Source organism: Anopheles funestus, chromosome 3RL (assembly GCF_943734845.2).
Source record: "Anopheles funestus chromosome 3RL, idAnoFuneDA-416_04, whole genome shotgun sequence".
NCBI classification, from domain to species: Eukaryota; Metazoa; Arthropoda; class Insecta; order Diptera; family Culicidae; genus Anopheles; species Anopheles funestus.
Window position 1 is genome coordinate 77,483,690 of NC_064599.1, and position 26,294 is coordinate 77,509,983.

The window sequence follows — 26,294 nt, forward strand, 5'->3', positions numbered from 1 at the left end:
TTTTTTTACTCCTAGGGTTTTTTTTGTTCAAAGGTTCATGACACGATGAACGGTTGCTGGTGATTTTTTTCGTTTTTACTTGCCATTTTGTACTCGAAAAGTTTTCTCTAGTTTCCTTTACATGTCTTTCCTTTTGCCATACCGGAGCATACGAGCAGGAATGGGAGATCGGACTAGCTTACTCCTATGAAGCGGAAGAATGGTTTATCAAAACTTTCCCACAACATGGATCTGCATAGACAACGGAGAACGGAAAAGCGGTGGTTGAAGGTTACCGATTACTGTCCCCCTTTTCCCATACAACACCGGCCATCCATTTAATGCGGCACTTTAATGCAGAGATTTTGCAACTTTCGGATAGCTTTGTTCTAGGGGAGACAGACAGTAAAGTTTCTTTTGGCCTATTGTCATTGATTCGGTTTGCTGGACCCCTCGATTTTTTGGGGGGAGGGTTTTTGGTAAAATCTTTCTCAGTAGAACTTTTTGAACAGCCTAGCAACTGTCAGAGATTTCTTACTGTCGCTTTGTTGGGATCTTCGGAATCGGGATCCGGACGGTTGTGACCATCAAAATCCAGTGCTTCTTCGTTAAAACTTTTGTGACAGGTTTAACGAACGATAGACCTTTTGGAACTTTCAAGGTGATGGAAAGGCCAATAACGTTCGATTACGGATGGGATTATAACCTCTTTCAAACGTCTCCGGAGTAAACGGGAAAGTTTTCTCAAAAACTATTGAGACCGGTTTGATACCTGTTGGAGTACCTTTTTATACCTTTTTTTTAAGATCAGTTTTTCGTTGCAGAATTTGCACTTATTGCGAATGTTTTGTGTATGTATGTGATTTAGATAATTTAGAACTAAAAAATAAAAAATAATTATACATATTCATATCCTGCATCGAGCTCGTAACGAAGACGAAATTCTTAAAGCGCCTAAAAGTATGCAAGTTGCAATACAAAAGACAATTATTTTTAAGTAGAGAGCTTGATGTAAATTTCAAATGAATAATAAGCTAAAAATGCTTACCATTAGTGTTCTCAATTTATGTTTTAATTATTTAACATACGTATTATTATACTTATTTATTATATTATATTTTATTATGATATTTTATTACATATTTATATCAACACAAGTAAATAGTCCCACGTCTGAATCACATGCTCCTAAATTGATTTCTATAAAAGAGTCCTAAAACAGCTCATGATACAGTTGGGATACGAGTTGGGTAGATCGACCTTAAGCTGAACGTACTCAGTCAATAAATCTTATTTCTACACTCTGTCAAACGCTTCCGCTCGATTGGATCAGATTTTGACTGTCATTCGTTGGACGACCAATAACGATTGCCGACACGTGGTTGCCATATGTAATTCGTGATTCATTCATCAGCTAAACATAATAAATGTCGCATTAATTTCGCTCTTACGAACGAACACACTAATCTCCCGAGATTGGAAGTATATTTCCGTCCAATAGATCCAGCGATGACGCTTGCTTCGATATGGCTGAGACTAGCTTCAAACTTATCTCTAAACAACGTTATGCTTTTTATTGGCCCGTTTCGAAGGTTTCTAGTACGATAAGATATTTTTGTACGCAATCGATACGATAAACTAGCAAAACCTTCATAAGACCCGAAACGCCGTATTCCGCCGCATTTGCACGGAACGTCGTAAATTAAGGGCGCATGATGAGATCGTCCGTGTTGTTCGCTTTGCTGTTCGGTGCCGGGCTGTGCTTGGTGGTACAAGCCTCCAAACACCATCAACCCGGTGCATCACTTGCTGGCAGCTTTATGCAGCTGGACGTAGTGAAGAATCTACACCCGGAGCATCTGAAGGTACTCAAGCGTGCGGTGCAAGCGTTCGAAAGGACCATCAACCAATCGAAGCTCGAACCGACTGAGAAGGAAGCTGTGAAAAAGAAAGCCATGGATCAGTTCATGGGCCGATTGGCCGAACGGAAGCGTGCCGGGCACGGTCACTAGGGCGGCATGATGCAAGTGCTCGAAGTGATGGTATAAAAGTAGCTTTAAGTGTCATTTAAAGTAAGCTGCCCTCTGCGCTAAGTGAAACAAAACGAATGAGAAGTGTTAAAAAGCGTTCGCTTGATAGTGAAATATTGCACAATATTGAATAAAGTGAAGCTTTTTGATAAATCTTTGTTGGTCATCAAATTTATTACACTTTCCATTGTTAACTGTCACCTCAAAGTTTATTATTAAATCTTGTTTTTTGAGACCGTAGGACGTGTTTTCCGTCAAATAAAGCTAATATTAAAACCACTTTTCCACCGTTGGATTGGAAAAAAAATTGTAAAACGAATTTATTTTCCATTTCTTTGCAACTTCTCACACGGGAGAAAGTTTCAAACGACACCCCAACAATTCACTTTCGACTTCCCAACACTAAACTGCATGTGTCTTCATGTGAAATAGTGGAAAATGCATCGTAAAAGTCTTACGACAAAAGTCAAGAGTGGTCCAACTTACAGGCCATCGTTCGTTTGTTTGTGAGTTGCTCTTGTGGTTACATTGTGCCTGAGTTCAAAACCCCCACGCCAGGATGCAGATGCTCAGCATCGAACCCATCACAAAAGTTGCATTCGTAAAGGGAAAACTTCCGTATAAATGTCGACAAAAGTTGCCGCGCTTTATAACGTCATTCGCAAATGATTTATGTGTTCAAAAATTTTCAATTCCCTTCATTCAGCACTTTTGGTTTTTGAGGGTGGTGAAGGAATTCTAAAAAAACACTAACACACACGAGGAAAAGGGCCGTGTGGAAAATGGTTTGAATGGGTAAAAGGACGACACAGATGTTAAGGGTAAACTACACCGTACAAGATTGCCTTCTTCCTTCTGGTTATGGACGTGACGGCAAGTTTTATAAGCGCTTCGTCCCCCCAAAAAAGGCCGTGTCCTCAAAAGCTTTTTCCGACACGTATGCGATTTGCGGACCAAACCAGCTTTCCAATTTTGGGAGGTGTAGGAAAATGGCTTACTGTTTCTTGTCTGGCCCTTATGCTCCAGTTTGCTGTCACTTCGTACTTCGGTCTGTTAACCGTGACCGCATTTGATCGTTTACGTTAGGCGCTGACGAAGAAGCCCAGTTCGAGCAAAATTCCATCCATCGCAAACGGGTGTAGAAGCGGCCATTGGAAGTGATAAATTTGACGTACCCGTACAACCACGACAAGGCTTTTCATTTTTACGTCCGTCGGAGTGCGAGTGAGGTCAGCTTTGGTGGCATTTTCGCGAGTTCTCTGTAGCGCATTTTCCCACAAAACCACAGCCATGTAGCATGATCCATCGAGGCTCGGAATATTTATGGATTGGTGAACCAGTTTCCGGGTTTTCCAGTGCTGTCATTTCTGCTGATTCACATATCGTGTCGAGAGACCTCCCTCCACCGTAAAACCTCCACCGTAATAGAGTGACAGATGAGTGATGAAAATGAGTGACAGTGCGGACAAAATGGGTGGTTTTTTGGCCATCTGTTTTATGCCATTTTGGGAATCGGTTGGATGATGCGATAGCAAATTTTCACTTTAAACTATTTAATTTGGGAAAAATATCTCTTAACGAAAATACAATTTTCCAAAATAAAATCAAAATTGCTACTATTAATCGTATTCAACATCGCCGTTGGAGGTTTTGCACGTTTTATAGCTTATCTTTTAAATCTTCCTACGGTGACAAACTAGTTTTAAATTGCTCCCGATTGTGCTGCGCCGAATTAAACCGAAAGCACATCCATTTTGCCTCCCGAAAACCCAATTTAACGCTAAGCGTAGTTTCCTCTTTTGGGGGCTATAAAAATGAAACCCTTTCCGGGGGGTTTTCTTCGCTAGCCACTAGGAGGAAGATACTAGCAGTGAAGATTAGATTTTCTTTTCCACTATTAAACTATTCTCTGCAACCTGCCTGTACAGCAGAAAAGCATTTCTACGAAGATAAAAAAACCTCCGTCCAAAAGCAACTACAAGATTACGAATGCAGTGTTTAACGGGTCAGAAAATAGAACACATTTTTCACACTGGGAAAACTGTTTTTTTTTTGCTACTCCACGAACAGAAGCGATCGGGCAATATGCCCGAATATCGGAAGGAAAGGAACGGATAAGTACAAAAGCACACTGAGAAACGGAACACATTGGACACGGTACAGCACGAAATAAATGTCGAGGTAATTCCATTCGATTAACGAAACCCTCGAGCACGAGCAGCACATGAGATATTGAGATAAGATAATAATTTTTATACGTCCCAGCAAAAAGAAAAACATCGAAACGAACGAGACAAGTTGAAATGGATAAGGCAAAATTAAATTGGGTAATCAGCTCGGTGTCATTGATATATTTGTTCGAAGCTATCGATATGATACACACCGTGCCACACCGGTTTGAATTTTTTTATGTTTTTTGATATATTTTTATTCGATTTGTTTTATTTTTACGAAATCGAAATAGTTTGACATTTCTTTGACATTTTTAGGAAAAATATGGTGGAACGAGAGTCCATGCTTTTATTATGTATGATGTTTTCTTCTCTTTTAGAAAAGTTTTTTTTCTAATTTTTAACACAATATTTCCACACAACAAAAACACAATGGTTGTGTGGTTTGTGGACCACCCAGAAACCCCAAACAATCAAACAGACGTGTCAGCACGCGAATCAACATTCTTACAGACATCCTGTGTGTGTTTGTGTATCTTTCGTGCACAAATCACGTTTGCCACCGTGGACAGCTGCGAGAAGATCAGAAATCGTGCAACATTTCGCGCACAATTTGTGCTGAATATTTCATCCACATCCTCGTCCCCCAACCCCAGCACACCGAAGAACTTCGTTTCTCTCTTCTTGGTCTGTTGTCTGATTGTGGGATTTATTCACTTCCAACGGCCACAGTCACAGATCGCTACAAGCGACGACCTTTCGACTTGAAAAGCGATTTCGTACACTTTCTCGACCGTACCGTAACCGTACGATAATAGTGAACGCGATTTGCGCATTCATACCGACCGTGTGGAAAAGCGAACCGACAATTCAATGGCAAATCTCTTTATGTCACATATCGAATCTACTGCATCGCTTCCGGTGTGCTGTGAGAAGCCGGATTTTTTTTCGCGGTTGAATATTTTATGCGCAAATGAAACATTGCTCGGTGGCAAAGAAGCGATCCGACGTTCGGTGGTGGTGAGTTAAAGGTTTGCCTTTTTTGTGTTGTTGTTTGAGAATAAAAGAGGTTTGAGAATAAAAGAGAAGGATCGTTGAAAGCCTGAAGAAAGCATAAAAAATTTAACTCATATTCATTGTGTCAATTATGTTGGATAATTGATATTTATATCATACTAGCTTACCCGGCAAACCTAGCTTTGCCCTAAAACATGCCTTTTGTAATTAAAGCCAACATTTTGATAGTTCAATCTTGATTCTTGTGGTATTATTAGAGCGTCGATTAGAGAATATCGTTGATTATTCGAAAATTCTGAAATTATTGCCATTCTTAATCCAAATGATATTCCCGATCAAAGCAATTTTCTTCTTCTTCTTTTTCTTCTTCTTCTTTTATGTCTCTCCTTCTTTTCTGCTACTTCAAGATGCATTTCTGACTTTTCTTGTCGATTGGGAATTAACACCAGGTCCTTCCGTGGAAGCCACCGATTCCACATGTACCACCGAGCCGCAAATCACTAAATAGCATTTTTTATTTATTCACACATTTGCTTTTTATTTATTTATCACTCACTTTACGCTTTAATGAATAAAATTGCACAAATAAATCGTCATGTGTACCTACTTTGATTGATTTATTCGTTAGAACATTTTTGTTTCAGTAGTGTTCAACATTATTCGTGTTGAAAAAATGGCTATGCCTACTTGATAACTCCCGTATGAAAATCAGAAAAGAACTCATAGTATTGACCAGAGGCCACCTAGCGAAACGAACTATAGCGCTAAACCTATTCTCATACCTAACGAACGTTTAGCGAAAATTTCATACAAATCGGTTCAGCGGTTTAAGAGGAGTTTGCACACTAACACCGCGACACGAGAATTTTATATATATAGATTGAAAGCAATTAAATTGAAAGCTGATCACAACTATGCAAAAAGGAATTTTAGTAAGCAACAACCTAGTTCTTTACCTTCAACTGTTTAAGCTTGAAAAACAAGTCGTGTATTAGCGCTTCTTTATAAAAAAAAAAAAAAAAACAAAATTAAATTCAAGGTCGAATATCCTTCGCATCTCTGCGGTACTTCGTCCATTGCTCGCCCTTCAGACATTTAAAGCATTTTCTTTTCAAGTGTACACACATTACATTAAAGAGAATATAAAATTGACCTCACCACTACGCAGGCGACCATTTCGCCAATGCAGTGAACCATTGGACCATCTGTCTCTGAACACGAAGTGCCTGAATCCTGTCATCAAGGAATACACACGCATTTCCCGTCGTATCGCATCACCTCGTTCCACACTCACCATTACCGTCCTCTTCCAAGTGGCTTAGATGGTGTAATTCCATTTTATGGGACTCTTTATTGCGGTTAGATTCGGGGCACTAGATATGAACAATGTCTTTGTTTCCCTTTGGGCGGTGGGAAAATGGCGCGGATGGGGGAAAACGTTCGTTCCTTTGTGTTAGAGAATTGTAAGAAAGTTATCAGAAAGTCTTCCTTGTTTCATCTCGAGGGGATTTTGGTAAAACATTTTCTAAAATTCCCTTGGCTGGTTTTAGACGTAAGACTCACTTGAGACATTGGAGAATACATTTCACAGTAATAAATTATGGAGAAATTAGAGCATGTTTTGAAGAAATACCTTCAAGTCTTTGCTTTTAAAGTACAGTTTGTAGAAGGATTTAATGTAAATTCTATCAACGAATGCTTGATATATAGTCATAGGCCAAAGAGTAAGCTTATTTCCAAACAAATTTCAAACAATATTCTGAACATCGTTACCCAGAATTTGTCAGAGGCTTGTAAACAGATTGACTTTAAATTTTCATGAGATACTCTTTATATAATTTACGAATTGTTGGAATTAGGATTTAGTTTTCAAAATGAAATAAATAATAGAATTAACAGAATAACAAAAACTCAACTTTAGAAATACTAAGATATAGACTAATACTACTCGACTCAATTGTAATGAAATTCTGTAAATCCCTTTAACCCATTTTCAGTTTATTTACATTAAAACCTCTCATCTGATGTGATATTTAAAGTTTCAACACACTAACCCCTTTTTCGCTTCCGCACATAAATTGGTTCTGTTGAGTCTCGTTATTTATAGTTCCATTTAAACGTTTCATCACCAACCAACGCTCATCGATCGCTCATCTAACATCACATTTTCAATCCATTCGACATTTTCACTCAACCTTCGTACGAGCAATTTCCGCTAATCACGGCACAACATCCGCCAACAAACCCAGGTTTTGCCCTAACAAAAGCAAAGTAGAACAAATTTCCGTGGCTCCACTCGAAAGACAACAACGTGTGTCTGTAGCATTTCCGGATGTTTTAGTTGCCCCGAAAAATCCTGTCCTATCGCTGTACGCGCTATTTTCCTCCCCCACAACGAACGAAAACAGAGCGAAATGGACGAAAGGTTTCGGGGGAGTAGCAACCAACAACAACAAAAAGTAGTATGATGTATCCGCTTTCTTGTCGATCTCATTCCACCACCATCCCGTTATCAGTTCCGGCGAACGCTTCATTAAACCTTTTTCCACCAAATCATGCCCGGACGAGTGAATTAATGGTGCGTTGTCGCTGTTGTTGCCGTTACAAAAAGGGGAAAAGTTAACAGCAAGCAAACGAAAAAAAAAAACTTCATCGTCGCATATCCATCAATTTTTCTGTTCCTGCTTTTATATCCTTTGGCCGGGAATGTCAAGAAAAGAACACACACACACATTCGGGTGTGAGGGTACCTCATACCCTTAGCCTTTAATGTATCCAAAGTAAAGCATCGATTTCCTCGATTTGCGAGTGATATTTTCATGGTGTCCTGGTACAAGAGTCCCGGACACTGCACGGTACGAACACGAGCAACAAAACGCTTCTGGGCCCCGTTTCGATTATTCATCTTCATCACGCACGTCAAGCCTCATCGTTCACGCTGACACGTACGCGTAATTTCGCTCGTAATTTCCATGTACGCTGCCGGTTCCATTTTTGGCACCACCGGGTCATGGAAACTTAAGCAAAAAGCAAAAAAAAACAAACCATCCAGAAAACAAACACCGAGTGGCAAGTTTTGTGAGTTATTGCAACAAAACGACTGCAGCAATTGGACACGGCGATGGCAAACGGATGAATGTGAGTGTAAATGGGTAAAACTACGGGAACAAAACCGTCGTTTTGACGATAAATTAACTTTACTTCGAGTGAGAGAAGGAAGCATGGACACACATGATGGCTAGAAAGGGGGAAGAAAGAGAGAAGAGAGAGAGAGAGAATGGATGGGAGGCAAAAACCGTCAGAAACATGACGATCCTGTAAGCGATGGTCATTAAAGCAGATGGGAGACCGTTTCAGTGCTTTATCTTGTGAAAGTTAAGCCTGCAGAACGGAAAAATATTTCAAGTTCTTAGGATAAACGGTTATGAGGAAATTCTGACTACATTAATAGTTTCTTTTATTTTTGAAAAAAATAATTTTAAGGTACAATTGATAAAAAATAAAGAAAAACTTCATTTATGTTTAAATTGTTTGTTTTGTTTGTTTAAACAACTTTTGTTTAAATTGAAAAATTTTAATAAAACGTTTAATTTACGTTTTAAGTTGTCAATTGACTGGATTTTGAATTGACAACATTTTCTAATCAACTTTATTTATTCACTTTCATTTACTTCTTTTCTCTATCATCTATTTGCGGTCACAAACTTTTGTCTATTATTTGTTTCAATTTCCAATCATTTTTATGACCCAATGGTTTATTCCTGTCAATAAAAAAGAAGAAACCCCCCCCCAAACAGAAACACTTTGAATTAATTCTCACCCGAAAAAACAACAATCAATCTTTCGTCACCGCCATGTCGTGCAGATAGCAAAAACCGACCTTTGCTACAACCAGGCACTACCGCGCTCGAGTGAGCAAAGCAACTAATGAAAAAGAATCGTCATCATCATTGCCAGTTCTGGAGCAAATTATGCAGCAGACGAACGGCGTCAACGAAGAATTACGACGTGTCGTTATGTCTTCCGGTTGTATGAGAAAATCTCCGATCAACGCCACAGCTAAACCCGGGGAGTATGTGTGTTTCCCCGTTTTCCCACTTTTAAAAGCTTCCACGGGGAGAAAGCAACCGACCGATAACGAACTCGTAGCGAATGTTGAAGGGAACACAGACAAACCTCACATATGTCGGCAGGACCAAGCCAGCATCAAGCGAACATCCTTGTACGATGGTGAAGAAAAATCTTCATCACCACACCCTTGCTCACCCTGATGCGGCAGACATCAGTTCGAGGCGTTGGTTTAATGAATGAATCGGAATGAAAAAAAAGAAACTGGCCCCTCACGTACTAGCACCGAACAGGCGACGTACTTCCTGTACGTGGTTTGCCCCGTCTTCGGGGTGTCGGAAGCGGAAAGCCTCCAAGTGGTTGACGGTGTGGTGTGTGAAAAAGAGGCAATGGAAAAACCTTACGGAAACATAAAAACCCAGCCCAGCTCCATTCAGAAGCTAGTCCCAATCACGAAGCCACGAAGGAAGTGGCCTAGCATTGAGACAAAACAACCGACAGCAGTGTGAAGAAAGGACACAAAAAATATGACTATGAAAACTATCTTCACCGCGGCAGTTTGAGGAGACAACTTTTTACGACCGCAACAGATGTGATCGGTTGTTCCAAGGGCGTTACGCGGAACGGGCGACGAAGGATGAGTGCAATCAGCAACACAAGAACCCAGGGCACCTTGTCCTATTGGTGTTGCTGCACACAACAAACGCTCCCATCACCTAGTCCGGTCACGTATGAGCCGAATGATTTAGAGACACATACACGCGTACACCAACACCGACCAGGCGCCTCCATTGCCGGTGGGAGTAAAGAAAAACGAAGAAAAAACCCAAACGCCTCACTGGAAAGTAAAGCGAAAAAACCACCAACAGCATTGCCACCGGTTTTGATGCCGATGGAATTTGAATGAGTCCTGTTTTACTTTTTTTTCACTTCTTCGAGGGAGTTCCTGCAAGCTGCACCATGCTCACCAAGGTTCGGTTTAAGGAATTCAAATTTATTGCCACATCCAAAAACCCACTTTTCCCCAACAGAGGGAAAGCAATGAGTAGGTTAAAGTGTTCATGAGACAGTGTAGGTGTCGTGCGGTGTGGTACGAAAGGCGAATCTGTGCATCTGTGTCAACAGTTCGTGGAACCATCACGAGCATGACGTTCTCAATTTCCTTTCTAAGCTCCGTGACCCCTCGCTGGTCGCAACTCGTTTAATCCCGGGCACAGTTTAATGCAGATCTTTAGGAATTAGTCACACGCTGTGATTGAATATCTAATGCTGAACTTTTGCACGACCCCCAAAGGCTCCACCGGACACACACACATCCATCACCCATTAGAGCGTGGTGAATCGATACAGTACAAGCCATGGTCTTCCTGCCAGTATGGGTGCGAATGCTGTTCAATCCGAAAACTAATCAATTCTGGCACGTGTGCAATGTTTGTACAGCATCACAAGCTCACCACACTACAAACACTCGCACTGGGAATTGCAGCAAGGAGTTGCATTAAAATCACGTTGCTCGTAGGAATGGATTTAAATTTTACCATGTGTTTTCCGGCTAGCAGGCAGATGTAGATCAAACATGAAACATGCTTACCTCATCAGAGGAAGGCGTTTTCCAACACTGGTTAATAATTAACTTAAAAGAATGAGTTCCCGAACGCGTTTTCAGTAGTAAATGAAAATTTAATTTTGTACAATAAATTTTACACGAAATAAATTTGATCAACTCTTCCATGTTCCATACACTCACGCACTGTCTGTATTGCGACCACATCGGACATGTGAATTTCAATGAAGATTAGTACAATCGGATGTTTAGGAGAATGGCACGAATACTGGATTTGTCGTTCGATACACCATCAGTGGGTCGTGCATGATTAGTTTATGGCACTGAGAGGTGGTAGGACACATCTCTTGCTCTATAAATCCACATAACTGTTGCATTGGAATTCGAATGCATGTATGGCTTGCTTGAATAGTGTTTGCTGGGTTTGTGCGCCTAAATTTATGCAATGTATTTTTTAATCACCCTTAACTTGATGAAGGACTCACCCAAAGTCTATTAAATACAGAAGCTTCATAATAGTAATTGTTGGTATGAATATCTACAATTCTAGACACTTCTAGATAGGAATTCCTCCTTCATCATGAATTGGTGAGATAATTTTGAGAAGACACTGTATTGCAGCGATTGAACTCATCGTTAAAAATCATTCTAAAACACCGGATTGCATACCTTAAGGCGTCAGGATAATAGTCTTCAAACGATTAGGTTTAGAATTTGTTGGACAACTGATAACAATAAACTCTTCTCAGTGTAGCTTTTCTTTTTCCCATCACCACAATCAACAGATAGTTTAACATATCTTTATTCAATTCGAAACGGTTTGCACTTTCACATTCAGAATAACATCACTCACCTGTGACGATTTAATTTACTAGCATAGAATAAATCATCAGTGCTGCATCGTTCCGAGTATTTTGCTGTTCTTCTATTTCCAGCACGATTCGGATTTGTTTGAACGCAACATACACGTGTTGACCGATCTCAAGGCACACATACACACACACACACACACACACACATGTGCTGAAGCCCCAACCAAACTCAATCACACTTCTACAAACAGATCCGTTTAAGATTATGTAGAACAAATTGAAATGAGTATTGATTTTGCATCAATTTACACCATGATGCGTTTGCAGCCAGGGAAGCAGTAAGATGGTCCGATTGGATCGGCACACGGTACGGAAAGACCGACGTAGCACACAGTTCGTTTAATGGCTTTAGGCTTTCAGGAGAGAAAATGCGACACAATGGAATCGAGTTTTGATGTAGTACAATTTGATTGAATGTGAAGCAGAATAAATCGCTTTGTGTGATTTTCTTTTTGTATTGAAGCATTTTTTTTCTTTTAGGAAATTAATTTCAAAAAAGCTCTCGGAAAAAAGATTATTCTAAATGCTCTTGTAATGAAGTTAAAAAAAAATAAACCCCGTTCGAATGTGTTTCATCTCATCTCCCACGTGACAGCTGAGAAAACATTCAATCCCATACAGTCCCCATTCAATCCGGATCAATACGATACGAACTCAATTAAAACTAACCACATTCAAACCACGGCACATTCCGGGAGACCCGGTATTATTTTTAATCCCTTTTTGCTAATGAACTTTCCCACCAGTTTTGGGTAACCGTTTCTCGCTTCCCGTCCCCGGGGGGAATTCTTACCGCTGCTCACGCATCGCAACGCTGTGTAACGTAACGCATGTTTGCGAAAACGTGCAGCGGCTCTATCCGCTCTGTACTGGACTGATCCCTCTAGCTTCGAGGCACGGACGAGTACGGAAAGCTCGATTTCCTTGCCATTATTTATATTATATACATACGATCCGGACCGAACGGGATTCGGATCGTGAGGAATCGAAGCGTAACGACCCGTATCAGGGACGCACGGAGCATTTTGCAGCGTGCTAGCGAAGCATTTTCCGGATGCCGGATTGTTGGAAGGATAAATGTATCGTAAATGCGTATGAAACGGAGACCTCGTACGTAGACGATACAACGTCAAAATGGAAGTATGATCAGCTTCCTATTAGCACCATTCGAATGAAGCCCGTAATTGATGGAACGAGTGTAACAAAAATCTCTTTTTAATGGAAATTCCAATTTTAGCTCACATGTGAATCCTATTTATTGGCGATGTATGGAAAGATTACGAGATGTATGCTCTGGAGCAGTTACGGTTGATTTGCTTTCTTTGAAATAATCCTTATGATTGTAGTTGTATGTTTAGAAATACATTTTTGTTGCAATTTATTCGACTAACGCCTAAAAGTATGCAAACACCAAACATGTTTGGCTTAATGTTCGCCTACACCATTCATAGGTTTATTTCGCTACAGCAAATACAAGTTTTGATTTATTTTCTCATTACCTACACATTTCGAAGAGAGAGAGAACATCCTTCCCTCACTATTCCCTGTTCCCCGGTGTTTGTTAATAGTTTATCCAAGCTCTTAGGAAACTTTTCACTACACCCGCCCGAAAAGTTCTTCCCATCAGCCTTAGAAAGGTGTGCCACCTTACCGACGACAATGAAGTGCCATTTTAATGATAAATGCAACCTCATAAACTACTCTAACGAATAAACGGTAACAATCTCATGGCCGTACCGCCCTGTATAAACACTCATAAACCCGACCCAGCCACTGAACTGCTGCGTGAAGTGTCACAGAATAGCTTTCACACGGAACTAGCGCAAGGTGATGAAACGAGATGCGAGAGAGAGAGAGAGCGAGAGAGAAAAGGGGGGAAAGATAAGCTGCTGAAGGTGTTGATGCTTCCGGTTTCATTAGCTGTCTACCACTCGACACCCCAAAAACGGAAGGATAATGCCATGAAGCGTCCAAAGAACCAAAAAAAAAAAGAACGAACAAAATAAACTGAAACGAACAATTTAACCCTCTCTGCCCGTTTGTAGGTGTTTTGCTCCTTAAACTTAGAAGCCTTAGGAAGCACTGTACTACTTTTCGTTGGTTTCAGTTACCTCACACCCGTTAGTCTGCCTTCCGGCACCCGGCTAATTAAGATTTCCATCTCCACCGAAAGCGATAAATCCTTTTGCGATAACCGAAACCGAGATCCAAACAACAATGTGAGAAGAACAGACGGTTTTCGGTACGATTAATCAAATATTGAGTACCGTTGCTGGTGGAATGTTTTGTTGGATGCTTTATGGAACAGTTTTCGTATGATTTTCGCATCACAAAAGGATGCAGAATAGTGCCACAAAACCGCACACCGTATCATTTACAGGCTAGCTTATCGCCCATTGGCATGTGGAAAGCTAGAATGGATTTTACCCATCAGACAATGGGAACTCATTAAAGGATACTTGAGTGAGATTTAATTAACTGGGATCTTTACGACCCGAAAGCATTGGGGCGTTAACCATCGAAGGTGGATCACGGGTGAGATCCTTCGAATGTTTGTTTGAAATATAGTTTTCGGAGGTGATATATCGTATTTCTCTAAGGTGCCCCCGTGTTTACGATGTCCCCTTGATTTTAAGGGAAATTTAAGGGGGAAGTCAAAAGTTGTCTCTATGAAAGTAATAAAAACCAATTAGGTTTATTTAATGCCATAGAATGCTGATTGTTATCCTTGCTTATGTCGACTCAGTCTTATTCCGATAAGTGCATAATTGAATTCATTATTATTTCCATTTTCGATTTTGCCGTCAAAATGACAAACAGCCATTGGAATTGTCATTTCCGAACTACACGGAAAATCCAACACCCGGATAATCAGCGTTCCACTGTATTTAAGCCATAAAATTCTTCTTCACTCGCCTATTTACTTAGAATTCTAGTAGGATTCCTCCTAATCGTACCGTGGAAAAATTGTATTTATATTTTCCTGTATGTTGTATGTATACAGTGTCAACAGAATATTTCATTCCAGTAAATGACTTTTTCATTTCTTCACCGCGTTTGCTGCCATTTTTCATAAAAGTCTGTGAAAATTACCTGCAAAACCCTGTAAGAAATAGTTTTGTTTTTGAAGCTAGAATTTTGACAAAAAAGGCGGTTTAGAAAACGGGAATCACGGTCATTGTTTTTTAATTCCTTGTCATAAATTAATTCCTAATTCCTTGCCATTAATTCCTAATTGTCATAAATAAGAAAGAAGCATTTAAACACTAATTAAGTATACTATAATCTCATATTCTAGTGCGTTGTAAAAGGACACAAAGCTTTTCTTCCATTTCCTCTTCATGGGGACTCCTTTCAATCATTTAATTTTATGTTTTGAAAATTAAATGATCATTTCAAGTACGTCTCTTCGCCCTAATGCACCAACAACTTACTACTTAATGTAGTCCAAATTTCTCTTCAGTTCTCTTTCTCTGCCCCACATCACACTTCATTTCACATAGAGCAAAAGAAAACGTCCATCGTCCTATAAATCATTCGCACTCCAGCTGTTACGGTGTGTGCCGGTGTGTGACATACACGATGACACTCGGAGATACGACACTCCACATCACGCCGGTACGGCTAAATCCCCAGCAGTAGATTTCGTATCTCCGGAGGCATCTAACTAACACCCGAGCACCCACCCGGAGTAGGTAATTATTCACCTTCATCACACGGGGCGCAAAAGCGTGTGAAGTATCATCAGCCGCAGGGTGTCTCGACATGAAAAGGAGCCAGCAAATTATGCCACAATCTAAGCAGGCTCACCGTCTTTCACCTGTCAAATGCAATAGCGCAACAAAAACACATGCCGAGCTTTTATGGTTTACTTGGATATCGCACATACCTGCGTCTGGGTATGACTTTAAAAAGCTGGGTTTATTCATTTCAAGAAAGGAAGGATGATGTTTACAATTTCGGGGCAAAAAAAAAGAAGAAGCGTGCTTTTATTTTCTGGAAAATACCTGGTAAAATGCTTTTACGTTCGATATTCAATTACGAAAGGATGAATAGGTCTTTGTTAAGGGGAGCTTATGTAAGACGAGAGTTTTACATTCATGCTAGATAGAGTATGTTACGTTAAGCTTTAAGAACAAGCAAAAAAAAAGATAAAAAGGAAAGTTACTATAAAATAATTTAAAATGGTTTCCTTTAACCCAAATTTTTAGTTGAAACCAACGGAAACGATTAAATGTAAAATTAAATTGAACTGCTGTTTGGAAGCTATTTTTAGGGCCTAGCCTTTCCTAACAAACTTACCACGAAGCTAACCAATGAATTTAACAGTTTCCAGTTAGTGTTACGACTGTGTGGCATGTTTTTACGATCTCGGCTCGCTTCTGCAGCTGACTGCCGCCCAAAAACGTGCCTCCACTGAAACAATTCATCCCGACGTCGACAAAACAAACACAAAAAAAGGAAAAGGGAACGGAAGCCTTTGCTTCATCAACTGCAGATGGTGGCAATGTGCGATTTTACTGAAAAACGACACCCACGTCACATCCGCACCCATTTCCACCGTAAACTAAATGCGTGAAATTCCATCGTTTGCACAATGTATCTCGGATGCCGCTTTTATATAATTTGCACCAATTAAATAGCCGGCACCGAAAAAACCCGGCCCGACAAAAGCCATTCGCTGTTACAATAATATTTGTGCAGAAAACGGAAAACTCGTTCGATCTTTCTCTCACACATTTTCTTTCCTTTTTTCACTCTGTTTTCGTTAAAGTTAAACAGAAACACACATTCCATCGGGGTAACTCTTGAGAGAGACACGGTCTTCCGGTGAAGCTTGTACTAATAAGAAACGGAAGAACAATCAAGCAATGGTTCACCCCCATTCACTTTGGAATGTCTTTTCAGATAAAAAAAGATGGAAACTCAACTTTTGTGACTTATTTATGGTGGCTTTAAGATCGTTAAAGTGGGTCTCGTGTTGGATGAAGATTTGATTTATTTTATATTTCAAATGACAAATATTTTTACTTTCTTCAGTAGTACAAGTATTTTTGTACAAATGACTTTTTTCATTAAAATTATTTATCTGCTAAAGTCCAAAAATCCAAATAATTAATTATTACCAACACCCTCATTAGCTTCTACCATTAACACTCCATTAACTTGTGAGTAAAAGCAGCAAATCAAATTCTCGTTCGCTGTTTTGCTATTCTTAAAACTGTCAAAGTAAATAAAGTGATAAACAACATTCGTCTTTTATACACCCTTCTACAGGAATTCTGTTTCACCATCAACAGCCATCATGAGAGTTGATGGTGGAAATCTTGTGGAAATGACACGGCTATTTCTAAATTGCGTTGTAAGCGTGTCAGATGACGGAAAACAAGCGGCAAGTAGCTTTTCTACGGATAAAAGAAAGGTTTCTTACCTTATACGACGACCCCGAGGTTACTGAACTGAAAAATAAAAAAGTTTAACATCAACTGAAAGCTAGTTTACATAAAAAATCCTAATTAATTGTTAGTAATGTGGGTATACACACAAAAAAGGGAATATTCTTCTAATATTTTACATTCTTTTTAACCTTCTTTTATTTGTTTCAATGCTTTAAAATTATTCAGAAACTTATCAAAAATATATCCAAATGACATTAAAGCTCATAAAAAACAAATTCATTTCCCCAGATACGTATCCGGACTGTTGTTTTAATAAAAAGGAAATTTATTTTTCCACCCATACACACCCACTATTCACCTAACGACGACGGAAAACGCTCAAGTCACGCAACAGGCTGCCGTGGTACTAAACAGCGCCAGTTTCACTAATTCATTCGTCCCGTAAGTGCATCCGGTACCGATACACGCACAGCAACCCCCCATTCCGAATGAAAACGACCACCCCACACGCAACCGCCCTAATCGAGCAATACGTTAAAATATTCAAAGAAATTGTTTTCCACCTTTGGTTTCCCTTTACTTCGCAAACAAGCATCCTTCAAAAGATCGATGTTTTATGCTTTGCCACATTGTCAAGAGAGAGAGAGAGAGAGAGAGAGAGAGAGAAAGAGAGAGAGAAAGGGAAGGGAGAGAACACACAAATGTGAGCCAGCGCCAACAAAATGGTGTTAAGTGTATTTATTTGTTCATCTTTACCACGTGCTACCGTGACGCTGGGCGTACTGTGTTGGGCCATGCGATCGCAAACGGTTTCCATAAATGAGCTAATGATTGTGTGGATCTTTGAAAGTGGTGGAGCAGGTTGAACCCATTCAATTCGTTACAACCCAACCAACCCAACTTCACTTATGAGGCTCGTAAAGTAACAATTGAAAGTAAAACGACCCTTGGCTTCAGTGAAGGGGGTGAAAACGAGGTTTAAAAAAAAACATAAAAAGTGAACATAACTGCTGGCCGGGTATGTGCACGCAAGCATCAAACCCACGCGTATAGGCCGATGGTTAGAATAGAGAGACCTCTTCCCGGAACACTGAACAAGGGACGGACAGTTTGCGTTTGTTCTTATCGTGCTATTTCGATCGGCAATAGGCGGGTTGACTATGAATTGCACATTATGAAGTCCCCTTTCTAGGAAGGGCAAATATAAGAGTAGCAACAAAAAAACATTAATAGAAATTCATACAACCACAATCAACTCGGAAATTGCGTTGCAGAATGAAGTAATAAAATGTGTTAATTTTTCATTTCATTTTTATTCTTTTGATGATAGTAACATAGTAGCTCTTACTTTACTCTTGATAATGCTTCAAATACATATATTTTTAAATCGAGTATAAACCACTTTGTTCATCTCTTTTATCTCCTCTCGTTAACTGTTCAGATAATTCGAAAGTTTAAAAGCATGTTCATTTTGTTATAGAATCACATTTGTTACGTTTTATTAAACATGTAGTAAATTCTACTGAAAAATCTGTACTTTTTCAAAAAGAAAATAACAGTTTTATACATAAAATATTGATTTTTCTAACATGTGATGAGTTTTATCACATGTTCTCTCAATGAGTTAACATTGAGTTTTATCTTTATTTTCTATTTTTTCTATTTCTTTAATTTCTAAATTATTTTTCATTTAGTTTTTCTTTTTTTTATGTATGAACAGCTCTGTCGTATATCTTACTTTGTACTTTAAATATAAAAAATTAAAATATGCTTTCCACGAACCAACCCCCGCCATAGCTGATATCTTCCTGTAGAAGAAACAAATATGTGCGCATACATTTGCCTCCAAGCAATCAAAAGCGCTTTCAGAACACTTATGCCGTAATTGAAATTTGCTCTCAAACAATCTTTCTCGATCATAGGGATGCGGAAGTATATTCTTCATGGAAAACGCCGTTTCAAGCAAACGAAGACATATCAAAGTCAAAACCGGTATGGCATCACCATGGTGATATATGCTAACCATGATAAGAAACTTCCTCTCTTCAAATGGTAACGGATGAATGAAACTTCCACTACATCGTCGAGTGTTTGAATTTCTATCTTCGGCCCGGAAGCCATGGCCATGTTACTCTACCTGCGACGGTTAGTAAATAATCCTTACCTGCCAAGTCAGTGGTCGAGTTACGGCTGGAAAAGAATGAACAGCCATTACTACCTTTTTCCCGAATGTTGGTATGCTACGCTGGGGCACTTGTCTCATTTATTCCGTGGTAACGCCATATCATCATACCCTCTTGGTAGCAATTCCAAAAACGCTAGGCTTAACCTTTTTAGACCACCTTCGGAAAACCCCACTTGCTTCAATAAACTTCAGCAAAAACTGTAATATGTGCTCTGCTTCCTGTCGTTTGCTGTTGAAGCGTTTTCGTTCTACCACCGTTTTCGGAACAATCAAACACTTTCTCCTTTGCCGTCTATTTACCTGAGCATGGCGAGAGGGCTCCATGGCCCCTTTCCAGGAGGGGGAGCACAACATACACCTGAGGGTGATATTTGTCTGTCTTGTTTATGGGTGCGGATGTGTCGGGAAGGTGTCCTTCTCTGCCAGTACCCCGAGCGAAAAAGAACTCCGTAAAGATGGTCTGATTACGATAAAGCTGTCCTTAAGTTCCGTGGCAATGGTAAGATGGCCGTATAGTGAGCAACACTCCAAACTCATACTCTCGTGTGTGCACTTCTGTGCCATATTACGTCTGACGGGTGAGCATTATGGGCGAGACTAGCTCCAGCTTACGTCTTCGATTCGAGCGAAACAAACATACCTTCAGGGCTGGCAGAAGGAAGGAAACAAGGAATGCTTGAATGACACGCCAGGTATCCTCCGACGGTGCCGTGGGCAATGCCTAGCGTACGGTGTGCAGAGCATTTGACGCATGGTAATTATTGGAGCCTATGTTTATTCGTCGTATAAATATATCTTCAACGTGACTACGGTGCTACCGGAAAGGAACTACGTCTCGTCGAGCAGAAATGTAAAGGAATATAATTACACGGTATACACGCTTGGTATGTGTAAACGGACTGCAGAAATTCCCGCAGAAGCTTGCTTTCTGATGCATGGTTGGAAGCCCGGAACAAACGTATAAGATCGCTTCAGGAATTGAGATAATTTTACACATTTACCATTTAATAAATTACGAACACATTGATTGAACGGAAGCTTCGCCAGAAGTGACGCATTGAAAGGAAATCATCTTTGTTCCCGTTACGCTCAGTCAGTAACCCTTAGGGAAAGGATATGTGGAAATATTCTTATTGAAATATTTACCGATGGTTCATCCGGCAGCTAAGAAAAACATTACCCGTGTTTAAATATGTAAAATGCATTATCGATTTACTTGGTAAATGTTTTCTTTTCGTTTCAAAAACATTGACAGTTGACAGATTGCTCCAGTGAATGACAGTTCAGTTGAATAAGATTTGACGTAAAAATGAACTGAAATGAATGAAAAAATACAGAGTTTTTGGGATTATTTTTTTCTGATTTCATTTCCAGAGTTTCTTCAATCCTAAAATTAATCAATTATTTTGGTGGCAAAGTTTAATTTATTCGTAATCATTTTTTCAACCAGAACTGGAATTTGTAAAGAGACAAGGGAAACCCTTCCTATGTTCCTATTATTGCAAAAAAATTCAAAAACTAAGAAAACTTTGAAAACAATTCGATTTCTTCCATCAATTCGGAAAAGAGTCCCTGACCTACCTTAACGCATTCGAGTTCAACTTGAAAATAATCCAGAAATGACTCCAACTTTGACAGCTGATCTCATAAAGCCCTCTATATTCCAGTCTAAACACTCAACAATATACATACATACCAAAGCCAGTTACGTCTCATTCGATATCGTTCCAATTCATATTCAAACACTCCAGCCTTAGCCGTTGAGTGTATCGATTTTAATCATGCGGCTTGTCTAAAGCTACACATAAACCACAATTTGCACACTCAGACCACCTTCAACGCTTATCCAACTGATTGTCTGTAGAAGGATCCGCTTTGCACAAAGCGAAACACAATGAAGAGTATCGATCAGCACGTTCGTTGGTCTGATTTATCGTTGCTTTGACTTCATCTTCATCGCTAACGACCCAATCAATCCGAACACCGATGTCATCGTAACAACACTTTCTCTGGCACACACACACTCACTCTTCCCGGGGCTTCAGAAAAACAGTTCCGTGTTGCTCATTTCATGGTGCAATTCAATCACTTCCGAACCACTTACCATCATCGGTATCGGGGGTTTTGTTCGACCGTGGTTCCGGAACATTCGCCCAGTACAGGATAATTGCATTAAGAAGCGAACTCTTCACCGAACACTTCGTCCCGGCTCTGTTCTGGTTTGGTTTTGGTGGTTTTGCAAAACCCGTCCATTTCCGGTACAGGCCACACTTTGTACAGGTTAGATGATGAATAATTCCCATTCCTGAAGCCTTAAACCTTTGCCATGCAGCCATTAAGATGAAACTGTAGGGTGGCAAACTTCACCTTGCCATCGTAATGGATACACACGCACGAGAAAGCCTCCGAGGCAAACGGATGTTAGTCATTCGTAAAAGATGAACCCCGTCCCGGGCCATTTCAGAGGCTCATCATATCAGTTGCGCTGGTTCTTATCACGCAAGCAACCCCTCAAAAAATGGCCCTCAGGCAAAGGGATGTTACCGTTCATTTGTTGTACCTCGAAAACAAGCCACGGTTACCGTCATCGGTTGTGACACTCGGTGGCGATAGTTATGGAGGGCGACGACCAAACAAAGACGGAACCGTGCGAGCGGGATGAATTTCTAATTCAAACAAATTGGTCCCTGCTTGAGGCACGTCGGTCGGTACAACCGTCGGTACGGTGAAAATGAAGCGAGTTTTTGCTATCTTGTACAATCTTGAGTGTTTTTCCCTTTTTCTACCGTTCGAGAAATGGTTACATTCCTTCAGCATCGTTTGATGTTGACACAAGCGACAATCTGGTCTCAGCCCTCAGCCCATTGTTGTACGGCACTGTTGACGAGAGCGGGATCGGTATAGAGCATGGCGCGACGGTAACAAATAACTAAAAGAACATTTACCATCGCTTGTGAAGTGGAAGTAGATTTGCTTCTTTAATTGAAAGCTTGCGAAAGTGAAGGATGATGATGTTGCAATCAAAGCCGAAACCCAGCGGATAATCAATCGTTTGGAATAAGAAGATCGTTCAGCTCATGATACCGCTCCCTTTTAGCAAACCGACATCAAAAGTAAACTGATGAAATTTTTGGGTAATATAATTTGATCTGTAATTTTGGGGAATTGAAGGGAATTCAATTTAAAATACTTTAGAATAATAAAAAGGCATGGATTAAAGTAAAAATTGAAATTTAGAACGTATGGAAGAAATGGCAAAGTACAACTCGTGAAACAGATATTATAAACTGTACTATTTATATGGATGTAACGTTGATTATGGATGAAATCCAAGGGCGATTGAATATCAAAATTATAGCTATATAGTTTTATGATCATTGAATGAATTCTTTAGCAAAATAAAGTAAGCAATATTTAATAACTGATTTAAATGTTTTTTAAGAATTTCACCGACGAGGTATTTTTTGGAAGACATGTAGATTTCATTTTAATTTTACCACAAATTAGTAATAACATACTACTCTTAACAGTTCAACTTGTTGGTTCAAATCTACATCCAGCTATAGATCCAAAAGTCGTCATACTCGAACTAAATATTTATACTAATACTTTCTTTATCCTGAAGGGATTTTGACAAAATTGTTCGTTAAAAAAACTAAAGAAAAAAATTACCGCTGAAAATAAAAAATTAGTTATTCTTTCAATCAGTTAAAATAATAATAGCAAATATTTGTATTACAAAAGCAATTAACAAAGGTAAATTTTTTAAAAATAATGGTTATAGCATTTATAGCAACTTCTTTCAATCGGTTTAAGTGACTTTCTAACTCCACTTTTCTAGGTTACCACCTGAGAGAGAGAGAGAGAGAGAGAGAGAGAGAGAGAGAGAGAGAAAACAACCGTACCCAACAAATCAGTTAACTGCTTCATAAATACTATCACCCATTGCTGATTTTAACCACGACCATTATCGCTTGCAACGCAATTTGAATATTCCCTACCCGGGGTTGCACTCATCCACGTTCATAAAACCCACAAATATTCCCATACCGACGTCGTTTAATTATGCTGCCAAAGTACCTGTTTAATAAAAAATAAATACAAGCGGTCATATCCGAACCGGCTGCTATGCCCGGCAGTGGTCATTCTTTCCCACGTGCCATGGTCACGGTATGCACGCTGGGAGCTATTTCTTCACCCATAATAATTCCTCTGTGTGCCTGTGTGTGAGGGAACTGAGGGTGGTTTGGTTTACTTTTTTTTTTGTTTTTCAATGCTCTCTCGCTCTGTCTCGCTCATAGAACATGGTGTGTGTTAATCTATGGCTGCTTTCGTGGAATTTGTCAGCTAAAATAGCCCCACAATTTATGGCATAAAGTCGTACTGTTCAGCTTTTTTTTATATTACTACTTTCTAAAAAAACTGAAAAAAGTTGTGCCTTTTCACTGGTTTCGAATACCACAAATATGGGAATATTTCAACCATAATCTTGTTTTAAATTTAATGGCTTCAAGTAGAAGCTCTCACTTTATTGCTTGCTAAAGGATTGAAAATTCCTTCCTTGTGCAGTTCTTCTTTATTTTTTTTTTGTGCATCATGTTCCCTTACTTCGCTTGGTGTCCATTACTTCCACGGTAGCGCTTCAAATGTAAAAGAATGCTGGTCAACCGAAGGCAACCGGTGGGGTGAACACACAGCACACAACAAGCTCTCTCGCTGTCCGGAAGACCACATTGCATGGGAGCTACAAAGAAAACAAAACCAACAAAAAAAGGATAAAATATAAAACGACCCATCACGGGTGATCATGGTCGGAAGGATAGAAGCATCGGTTTCACTCCCGTCAGCCAAAAAGGCGTTGGATGTAAATTTGTTCCAGCGAAGCTTCATAAACTTTCTCGCGCGCTTTGCTCGTTTTGCTGCTGTTCTTATTGGCAGCATTTTTAAGTGTAAACTCGAAACTCAGTGACTGATGCGGCAAATTCTCACCCCTGGGGGAGTTCATTTGCAGCTGAGATTTTTCTTTTTTCTGTAGTTTTTTTGTTTTGTTTTGTTTTCTACTGTAATGATGTGTTGTGCTGCACTATGCATTGACTTTATACAGCTTCCAGGGGTAAGTTTTACTGTGCGTAACTTCCTTTGCTTTTATGTTTTCTTCGTTTTAGACATTTTTTTGTGCGTTAATGTACTTCCTTATTTTGATATGAAGATACCATTAGACCATGCTTTTGTTTCATGGTATAAAAGTGGGACAAATGATTAAATTTGGAACGATGTTGAAATCAATCTCAACAGTTCAGTTTAAGCTTAAAATAAAAAATACATAAAATATTTATTACTATATAAATATAAATGGCAAAATGTTAATAATTATTTTGCTGCCTTAGTCAAATTTTCAATTTGTTCATCCTTCCTATATATTCGAATGAAATCATTTCCTATCCAATAAATGCGGTAGAATAAATTTTTAAAGATTCTCATAAATATTTGTTTAAGCTTCTTACAAACTTTCTCTTTTCAAGTTGCAAAAGCATTTCGAAACAGAATTCATTATATGTCTGAAGAAAAAACTTAAGCTTCAACAGCTTCAGGAAGCCACAATGATTTTTGTGTTCTTTGCAAAAAAAATCAATAAACCAATAACAGGCCGATCATTGCACACAAAAAAACTCCTCCCGCATTCCTTCCACCCACTCTGAAAAGAACGTTCTCATCTATCAAAAGCCATCAAAATACAGACAGGAAAATAACGTTTGCTATCTTTCCTTTTGCGAAAACAATAAAAATCAAACAACCCCAAAACAAGTCAAAAATGTCTAACAAAAAAAAACACAGCAAAATGAAACAATCGCCAACAGTAGGAGAGCGTGACTTTTCACTTCTGACCCAGCGGCCACGGAAATTGTACCGGGTGTGCCAACAACCGAGAAGCAAAACAATTTTCCCGCGCTCCAATGTCGTCGGCCAAGCCATTCTGTGTTCCGTTGCCGTTGGTAAGGGTGCCACAGCTGCAAACCAAGCCAAGAGGATGATGCTCGATGATAGTGATTTCGTTCCTGTTGTTATTTTTGAGGTCCCTTTCCAACGTTTATCATTTATCAAAACTTTAATGAAAAGTCAGCGACAGAGCGGTGTTTTTTTTTGTTCGGCTGGTCATAGGACACGCTACATGATGTGGTCAAATTGTTAAAAATGAAAAGAAAAAAAAATAACATTCCAGTCATCATTAAATGGGTGTAGTTATTGATTTTTGATTATAGGTCATCATTGATTGATTTTGATTTTTTTTGTACCTCAAATCTAAGTAAAATATAATTTACATTTGATAGGTATACAAAGGAATATTTTTCCGAACTAATCAACAAAACACACACTCACGGTTGTACTTGTCATCATCACTAACAGCAGCTGTAATAAGCAGAAAACAAATCTTCAATCTTCAAGCAGTCTCTCAACAACAAACCACTCATAGTAACGGAAAGGATACAAAACACTTTCCCACCGCGATGATATCGGCAGCGAGGCCGAAACAATGCTCGAAACTGTCCCGTGCCAGATCACTTCAAACTTGGCAGCACTTATCAGCAAAGGCCCATGAATGGTGCTGGCAGCCGAGGATGAGCCACCGACCATTGAAGCCTTGCAGCGTATCTCTCGAAAGTCATCGAAAGTTACTATCAAATACGTCGACAATGGTACGCCGACGGCCATCATGATAACAGCGATGATAAACACAAAACAAAGAGCTCGTCGCTCGTTGGGTGCTGTGGAAAATCATCCAAAAACCCGAACCCAAACTGACAGCATGCACGAATGTTGTACCGGAAGGAGAAATGGAATTGTTCAAACTGCGCAAGTTCTTTCGGATTGTTCGGGGGTTTTTCACCATTTTCCCCTACCGAGTGTGTGAGTTCATTTGCTTCTTTGAGAATGTATTTGATTGCATTCATTTTATGTTCATGCAATTTATTTTGCCTTTTTATTTACTCATTTATTGCTATAACAGAAG

General features: G+C 39.5%; 1 long non-coding RNA gene across 1 annotated transcript; it reads right to left on the reverse strand.

Annotated features, from left to right (window-relative positions):
- Positions 1-23,700: 23,700 nt before the first annotated feature.
- Positions 23,701-26,294, reverse strand: LOC125768197 (uncharacterized). Its single transcript, XR_007418858.1, has 2 exons — positions 25,664-26,294; positions 23,701-25,450 (listed from the first exon to the last, which is right to left on the reverse strand). It is a non-coding gene; the product is annotated as an uncharacterized LOC125768197 (long non-coding RNA).